Source organism: Callithrix jacchus, chromosome 2, assembly GCF_049354715.1.
Source record: "Callithrix jacchus isolate 240 chromosome 2, calJac240_pri, whole genome shotgun sequence".
Lineage (NCBI taxonomy): Eukaryota > Metazoa > Chordata > Mammalia > Primates > Cebidae > Callithrix > Callithrix jacchus.
This window is the reverse complement of record NC_133503.1, coordinates 82,532,232-82,541,556: the sequence shown is the minus strand read 5'-3', so window position 1 is coordinate 82,541,556 and position 9,325 is coordinate 82,532,232. Positions and strand designations below refer to the sequence as shown.

At 49.2% G+C, this 9,325-nt stretch overlaps 1 pseudogene; it reads left to right on the top strand.

Annotated features, from left to right (window-relative positions):
* The first annotated feature begins 6,159 nt into the window (after positions 1-6,159).
* On the top strand, positions 6,160-6,770 carry LOC118151396 (protein FAM32A pseudogene; annotated as a pseudogene).
* The last annotated feature ends 2,555 nt before the right edge of the window (positions 6,771-9,325 follow it).

Here is a 9,325-nt window from a genome sequence, read left to right as displayed (position 1 = left end):
TTCAGGATGCCCACTCTCAGTCCCAGGACTGGGTGTGGTGCCCACGGAACTGGATGGGGTGCCACGGCCTGGCGCTGGGGCTGGGTGAAGGGAGAGAGCACCAGGACTGCTGTGCGCCGAGAATGGGTGGGCCCTGGGGTCTCATGTCCCCTTCTTGAGGCCTGGAAGCACAGGCCAGAAAGGAGGACACTGCCTCTCAGGAGTCCAGGCCCACAGCTCCACCTCCTGGGCAGGAGTCTCAGAACCAAGGTTGTCCACAGCAGCCCCACCCCTCACCTTTTAAAAATAGAACATCAGGAATCAAGAGAGGGGGAGCAGGTTTTCCCAAGTCACACAGCACAACAGACTTCTGCCAGCAGGTCTCTCTCCCTGGGGTACTGGGGTGGGGTGGAGAGGGCACGGCCACTTAGACACCTCTGAGACCTTTAGTTCTTTGATCTGCAAAGTAGGCAACACGTGTTCTGGTGGGGAAATAAAGTCTCAGGGCTGGGTGGGTTCCAGCCCACCCATCCTCCTCGGCAGGTCCGGTTAAGGATGAGCTGCTGTGACCACCCTGGGTCAGCCTTGCCCCTCCAGCCAGACCCCTGGCCCGCTCAATTGTGCTTTGTCATCTGGTCCTGGTAGTGGCCATAGAAGGCAGACACTGGGGTAGCCCTCGGTCATTTTGGCCAGGTCACCTATTGTGAAGAGAGCAGAGGCCTCACAGGTGGCATTCATGGGCACCACTAGTGTCTCTAATAGGTGGACGGGGGTGTCTCCACAGTGTATGGGAAGCCTCAGGTGGTGGGGAAGATCTGCGGTGGCCGGGACGCAGCAGCTGGCCAGTGGCCATGGCAGACCAGCCTTCTCTACCGGGGCTTGCACCTCTGCGGAGTTGTCCTCATCGACTCCCGCTGGCTGCTGTCAACTGCCCACTGCTTTCTCAAGTGAGTTCTCCTTCCCTGTGCCCCCAGCAGAGGGGCTGGTGGGGAGGAAGATGCAAGGGACAAGGGTTGGGGTCTGAGGTGGGTTCTATCTTTCTCTGGGCTTCACTCTGGGGCAGTCTGCGGCCACCAAACTGATGTGGTGCCTGCCTTTGGCCCATGGTCCCCTCTCCCAGGACTGTCCTCCCCACTCTCCACCCAGAGCATCCTCCATCTGCCCAGATCCTCCTGATCCTCCATCTTCAGCTCTGGCAGGGGGGTCCCTGGCCCCTGTATCTGTCTGCTTAACCCAGCCGTGCCTGAGAGCATTGGCAGTGCCTGTCTCGACCACCAGCAGTGCTTTTCTTCAGTGTCCACCACACTCCTGTGAGTCAGACTCCAGCAGGGACTGGGGACTCTGCATGTAGCCAGCGGCCAGGCGATTCTTTTTTTCTGTAAAACTCTATGCCTGGAGGAGCTGTGCCAGGCTGCATGGGTGGGAAGAGTGGGGCCCCCTGACCCTGGAGAATGTCATGGACAGTCAGGGTGCAACTCCTCTGTCCCTCCTGAGCCTGACTCAGTGCCCAGCTTCTGAACAGTTGGAGGGACCCAGAGGGAGAGGAAGGCATCACAGTCCAGGTAGGGAGTCAGCTTGGGCACTTAGTGGCTTTGAGACTCCAACTGGGTGCTGTGACATCTCCTGTGTGCCACACCACCCAAGACCCTCTATGGCATAGGGTGTGGCAAGACTCCAAGTGAAGGTGTCTCTATGGGAAGGTGAGACACAAGCTCCCACAAGCAGGATGCAGGAGAGAAAGCGCAGAGTGGGTGACAAGAGCTGACCGGAGGCAGGGGCGTCTGGAGAGATGCCACAGCCTTGAGGGAGGATGAGGAGCTGCAGGGGCTTCCCAGAAGGGGAGGAGTGTGGCGAGGGCTTTCCTGGTGGCTGACCTGTGTGAACAAGGTGGCAAAGGTCAGAAGTTTCGTCAGTTGTGTTCAGGAACAAGGAGCGCTTCAGGTTCATGCATTCATCCGGACATTGAACAAATCCTTTATGAGTGCTTACAACAGCGGGGAAGACACCCTGAGAGAGGGCAGAAAAGGTGGTTAGGCCAGGAAGCGGGTCATAGGCAGCCTTCAGAAGGGTCAGGCTGGAGCCAGAATTGAGCCAGAGCTCCTCTTGTGTAAAATAAAGGTAGATTTGATGACTCTGTCCAGGACTTTTCTGGTCCTAGGATTCTCTGCTCCTCTGATTCAAGGGTGTGCTGGGGAAGCCCTATGTCCTGAGGTTGTGAGTAGAATATCCATTAGCCTCAAAAAATGAAGAGGTCCATGGCAGGGCACAGTGGCTCACACCTATAATCCCAGCACTTTGGGAGGCTGAGGCGGGCCCATCACCTAAGGTTGGGAGTTCGAGACCAGCCTGACCAACATGGAGAAACACCGTCTCTACTAAATATACAAAAAATTAGCTGGGCGTGGTGGCGCATGCCTGTAATTCCAGCTACTTGGGAGGCTGAGGCAGGAGAATCACTTGAACCTGGGAGGCAGGGTTTGCTGTGAGCCAAGATCGTGCCATTGTACTCCAGCCTGGGCAACAAGAGTGAAACTCAGTCTCAAAAAAAAGAGGGCTCTTGACTGTCAGAAAGGGGAATACAAAGCTGTCTGGAATCATGTCAGGGGAGAAGGACCCAGAGGTGTGTGGGCAGTTACATGTGGTGGCAAGAAGAGGGTGCTGCTCTGAACTCCCGGAGGATGGTAAAAATGGGTCTTTCCTCCTCCAGCAAATCCCAGGCCCTGGAGAACTATCAGGTTCTGTTGGCAAACACCCAACTGTAACACGAAACCCAGCACACCCAGAAGATATCTGTGCACCAGATCATCACCCACCCAGACTTTGAGAAGCTCCACCCCTTTGGGAGTGACATTGCCATGTTGCAGCTGCACCTGCCTGTGAACTTCACTTCCTACATTGATCCCATCTGCCTCCCATCCCGTGACATGCAGCTGCCCAGTAACATGTCCTGTTGGATAACCAGCTGGGGAATGCTCACCGAAGACTGGGGGTGTGTGGGAGAGGTGGGAAGATGAAGGAGGGGAGGGAGAGGGAGGCAGGAGGGAAGAAGGGAGGGTGGCTTAACTAGGCAAAGAGGAAGCCACTGGACTTGGCCCTCTGTGCCTCATTTTTATGGCCTGTAAGCTGAGGACCACCACACTGGGGCCCTTCAATTTTTCTCTTTTTCTTTTTCTTTCTTTTTCTTTTTCTTTTTTTTTTTTTAACAGAATCTCGCTCTATTACCAGGCTGGAGTGCAGTGGCTTGATCCCAGCTACTGCAACTTCTGTTTTCCAGTTTCAAGCAATTCTCCTGCTTCAGCCTCCCGAGTAGCTGGGACTACAGGCATGCATCACCATGCCCGGCTAATTTTTTGTACTTTTTAGTAGAGACGGGGTTTCACCATGTTGGCCCGGATGGTCTCCATCTTGACCTCGTGATCTGCCCGCCTCGGCCTCCCAAAGTGCTGGGATTACAGGCGTGAGCCACCGCACCTGGCCCACTGGGGCCCTTCTAGTTCTGAAAGTGTCTGATTTCATAGCTTTAGAGTTCCCTGAGTCTCAGGCTCTGAAGTCTGGGAATCTTTAATTTTTGAGAATCCAGAATCTGGGTTGAGTCTTCATGGTTCTTCATTCAAAGGTTTTAATCAGCCATGGGTCTGAGATGACTGAACTCCAAAACGTGCTTGGGGGAGGGCCCATTCTAGGTCACCACCAAGCACTTGGATCATCCCTTGCTTGGAAGGTGCTTGGGAAGAATGGAGAGAACACTCATGGTGGCTCTGCACTCTGAGGCTGCGTGACCCAGTTAGAATGATTGTGACGCAGAGGTGCTGACCCTCTCTGAACCTCACTTTGCTCTTGTCCTAACCTGGGTCTTTCATCTTCTTCACAGTCTTGTTAACGGACTGAATGATGGAGGAGAGTTGTGTGTGTTTTTATTGTTAGACGGGTAGAAGAGAAATGTAGGCAAAGGTGTATACACAAGAGTGTTTATTGAAGAAAGGAGTGTTTATAGTTTAGGGAAATGCTGTAGTATGATGTTAAGGGAAAAAGGAAGAACCTGTGTTTAATTATGTGTAGGGTTAGTATTTCTCAACACTGGTGTTGTGTGTGTTTTTCATAGAATATGTCTTCATTGAGTGAGCATGGCTTTTGACTACCAGATGGAGGGGGTTCTCCCTGATCATCTGCTGGCTGGCCCCCAGCACTCACACACACACAACTGGTTATGCCTTGAGGGTGGAGGCAACATATACTTGTTTTAATATCCCAACCTGTGCTCCTGGGCTGGTACCACTGTGCTGCCTGGCACTGACAGACACGCACTTCTTGCCTGTAGCTTCTGAACTGGTCACCCAGCATCCATTCCTCTGTGCCCCCACTTTAGGCTCACTTGGATGTCAGAGTGTTACTTTAAATGTTAGTCGTGTCTCTCCCCTGTTCACTATTTTACAGTAATTCTCATTTGTGCCTAGAATAAAATTCAGATTCTCTATCTCAGGAATAAGTTAGCTTTGCATGATGTTGATGCTCTCCTCTTTCTCTGCCTCATCTCCCACTGCACCCTTCACACACTCCACCCCTACTGCACCCTTCACATCCCCCATCTCCCACTGTACCGTTCACACGCCCCACCCCCTACTGCACCCTTCACACCCCCACGCCCACCATACCCTTCACACCCCCACGCCCACCATACCCTTCACACCCCCCACCCCCCACTGCACCCTTCACACCCCCATTCTCCACTATACCCTTTCTTTTCTCCAACTTTCACTGCATCCATGACATACCCCATCTTTTACTTCAACCTTCACTTACCCCACCACATCCTCTTGGGCCTCCTGGGTACTCCTTGAATATCTCAAGGTCATTCTAAAGGGGCCTTTAGCTACTGTGTTTTTTGTTTTCTTTTTAGCTTGCTTGTCAATCTAAACTTTACATGAGTCACTTCTTTACATTTACTATTCAGGTTTTTCTCGACGAGTTTTACTTAATCATGTGAGCTAAAATAGGCAACCCCTGCTATCACATCTCCCTGTTCTATATTCTTCATATCACTTAATCTAAAATATTTTTATTTTTATTTATCTATTTAAGACGGGGTTTCCCCATGTTGGTCAGGCTAGTCTTGAACTCCCGACCTCAGGTGATCCGCCCGTCTTGGCCTCCAAAGTGCTTGGATTACAGGCGTGAGCCACCACGCCCGGCCAAATATTTTTATTCTTTCACTTAATCTGTCACTTCTTACTAAAAATTATCTATATCATTAAGCATAGAAAAGACACTTGGCACCAGGATAGCCAAATAGCTGAGTGAATAGATCAGTGATTGGGTTAGCAAATGGATGGATGTACAGATGGATAAATGGATGGATGAATTGATGGATAAAAGGATGGATAAATGGCATGGATGAATTAATGGATGTGTGGATTGGAGGATGGGTGACTGCATGGATGGAAGGATAAGTGGATGGATGGGTAAATGGATGGTTGAATAGATGGATGGATGGATGGATGGACAGATGGGTGGATGGATGGGTGGTATTTGAGTTGGTAGATGGATGTTTGGTTAGATGTGTAGATAGAAGGATTGGTGAGTGGGTGGGTGGAAGGATGGAGTGGGTGAATGTGTCAGTAGATGTAGAGGAGGATAGGTTAGTGAGTGATGAAGGACTTGGTGGAGAGATAGGTGAAAGGTTGGCTAGATGGGCAAATGTGTGGAAAGTGAGTAGATGAATGAGGATGTGTGGGAAGATAGGTAGATGGAGGAATGGATGAGTGAGTGGATGGGAGGATGGGTGGAGAAGAAAGGTTATTGATAGATGGATGGAGAACGGATGGGACAGTTCATGAAAGGGTAGGTTGGTCAGTGAACAGTTTCTAAGTCCCAGTGAATGAGTCATGTGTTGGTGGGATTTGCCTCTTGTAGAATATGAGAGTTGTGATCTATTGCTACGAAAGAAGTAGAGGGAATAGGATGACTGTGTGCAAAGGTTTGAGAAAAAGAAGAGGCGCTTATGAAGGATGGGTAGCAAGTGAAGCAGCATCTAAAGCTCAGCAGTTCTGAGAAACCCTGTGTCTTGGGGTTGTGATTAGCAGTCAGGCAGAGTAGGAGCTCAGAGTAGCCTGAGCTTTCTTAGTTAACCTACAGGACATGTCACTGACCTCTCTCTTACCTCTGCAGTGCAACTGTCACCACCCTTCTATCTCCAGGAGGGCAAGGTGGGCTTCATTGAGAACACACTCTGTAATACCTTATACGGGCAAAGAACTGGCAAAGACGAGACCTACGCTGTGCATGAGGAGATGGTGTGTAGGGAGGACTTGACTGGGGAGTGTCATGGGGCAGGTCCAAAAGGGACCCCTGAAGCTGAAAGGCATCGCAGAGCTTGGAGTGACTAAGCGGAAGAAGAAAAAGAAGGACAAAGACAAAGCGAAACTCCTGGAAGCAATGGGAACAAACAAAAAGAACGAGGAGAAGAAGCGGCACAGCCTGGACAAGCGGACCCTGGCCCAGGCGGCCTTTGAGAAAATGCAGGAGAAGCAGCAAATGGAAAGGATCCTGAAGAAAGCATCCAAAACCCACAAGCAGAGAGTGGAGGACTTTAACAGACAGCTGGACACACTCACGGAGCATTACGACATTCCCAAAGTCAGCTGGACAAGGTAGCTGCCTGCCCCCTGGATGGAGCAGCATCGAGGTTTCGCCAAAGGCCACGCTGGGGTGGTGTGTGTTTCCTTTGGTATATTCTAGACACACGGTTTTACACACAGCCTTGCGTCTTCTGCTGCAGACTGCTCTTTGAAGCTGTGCACCCTCATTCTGGAACTTGATTAAAGTAAAATTGTCCTTGTCCTCAGTTTAGGTTTCTTGGCAATATATAGAAGATACACCCTTTTCATTTGGATGGAACGTTTCTAAGTTTATCCAGAGGTGAATGTTTTTATCTCCGAGTTACAGCTAATGCACTGAGGCCAGCCAGCTGTCTTCTCCCAGATGAGACGGACTCCAAAGGGTCAAGAGCTGACAATGCCAGGTGGCCTGCCATATAAACCCCATAGGACCCAGCATGGGTGCCCTTGCACCTTCCTGTAACTTGGGGCCTGTGCTATTCCTTGCAGGCCCCAGAGAAGCCACTCGCAACTCTGTGGCCTTGAGACTTCCTCCTCAGCCACCTGGCCACTGAGACAGTGCAGCCTGGCTGGCAAAACAGCCACCTAGGGGAAGAATGGAACAGACACGCTTTGTTCCTCTCTGAGCCTTTTCCCAAAACCCTCCTTCCCTTTTTGAGCCTGTTCCCAAAACCCTCTTCTAATGGGCGTTGCCATGACAGACATTGCTAATGGATCACAGCATTCTTTGACATGGAACCCAGATACAGCCTGCCTCAGTCCTCAGCCCGGGGCTCCTAGCAGCTGTTGTATTTACTCAGAGTTGACCCATCTGAGTAAAGGCTCGGAGCCTTTTTAGCATTCCTATACTAAGGATGCCTCAGGGGTGACAGGAGCAGAGCAGAGCACCAGCACAGACAGACATGGGTGCAGTCAAATGGGAGGGCTCAGGCAACCATGGTGGAGGGCTGGGATCTTGTAGGGCCTGTGTGTCCTGGTTGACAATCAAACCAGGTGTTGCTGGAGAAATAATCTCTGTTGATGGAGCTATTGAAAGAATAACGAAGGCAGAAGAGAAAAACCAAGTGTGGGTTTTAGGGTTGTCCTGTGTAAATTACACAATAAAGCAAAAGCCAGTTATTATTAAGAAACAAAAAGAAAGATTTGACTTCAAACATGTTTTTTGGTTTTGTTTTTAATTCTGATTTCACTTTTATTGTATTCCCAATCTGAGATGTTTTGTCTTTTTTTCCTCATACCCAATTCTTGCTTATCCTGTTGGGCCCAGCGTTTTAAGTCCTCATTATTCCATTGTTTTCCTCTTCTCTTACCTCCTGTAATGGAGCCTATAGACTTATTGGTACCATATCTTCCTATAACTCCTATAATATATATTGTTTTGGTACTAAATCATGTACTACCTATTTTAAAAAGCGTTTGATGCGTGTGTACACAGGCACCTTAAGGATAAAGACTGTGAGGCCAGGCTCAGTGGCCCACACCTGTAATCCCAGCACTTTGGGAGGACGAGGCAGGCAGATCACCTGAGGTTAGGAGTTCGAGACCAACCTGACCAACATGGAGAAACCCTGTCTCTACTAAAAATGCAGAAATAAGCCAGGCATTATGGGTGCCTGTAATCCCAGCTACTTGGGAGGCTAAGCCAGGAGAATTGCTTGAACCCAGGAGGTGGAAGTGGCAGTGAGCTGAGATCACACCACTGCACTCCAGCCTGGGAAACAAAACTCCATCACAAAAAGGAAAAGAAGGATAAAGACTGTCTTATGGGCCCTAAGACATTTAACACAATGCCCCACTCAGTTAATACTTGTTAAATATTAGTGGAATTCTGAAACAAAAATACTCTTTGATTGAACTACAGTTGAAATACCGTTTAGTAATTTGCCTCAAGTACTCCTTTTTAAATACTGATTAAAATACTTTTAAAATGACATGATTGTTTTCACAACTTGTTATTTCACCCTCTATAAGTTACTATTTCTACAGTTTTTGATTACAGCCTGCTGAAATCATTCCAGTGTCCTAAAGTATGTGCTGTGTAAATGCCCTCAGAGTATCATGAATGATTTTTGATATCCAGAAAGGAAAAACAAATGTCAGGTTTTCTTGGAAGATAGTATCATAATCAAGACTTATGACAATAAATTAATGAGTAGCATAAAAAATGTATCTCATAGGCCGGGTGTGGTGACTCAAACCTGTAATCCCAACAATTTGGGAAACCAAGCCAGGTGGATTGCTTAAGTCCAGGAGTTCAAGACCAGCCTGGGCAACATGGTGAAACCCCATCTCTACAAAAAATTAGCTGGGCATAGTGGCATGCACCTGTAGTCCCAGCTACTCGGGAGGCTGAAGTGGGAGGATCACTTGAGTCCAGGATGGGGACGTTGCAGTGAGCCATGATTGTGCTGCTGCACTTCAGCCTGGGCAACACAGCAAGACTCTGCCTTGAGAAAAAAAATTATCTTACAGACACCCTGGACTTTCTTTCCTTAGGTCAAAATCCAGTTCTGATGGTGCCTCTTTAGCAGGTGATAAGAACGACTGTAAAACAGAAAGCAAAAATGACCCTAAGACTGAAAGGAAAAAGTCTTCCTCTTCCAGCCAGGTAATTTGAGAGTGGAATTTGTCTTGTCTTAGAGGGTAACAGGACTATTGAAGCCAGTGACAAGAAGGAACCCAAGTATGCACCTTCCTGCTGGTCAAGACTAATACAGAGTTTGGAGAATTTA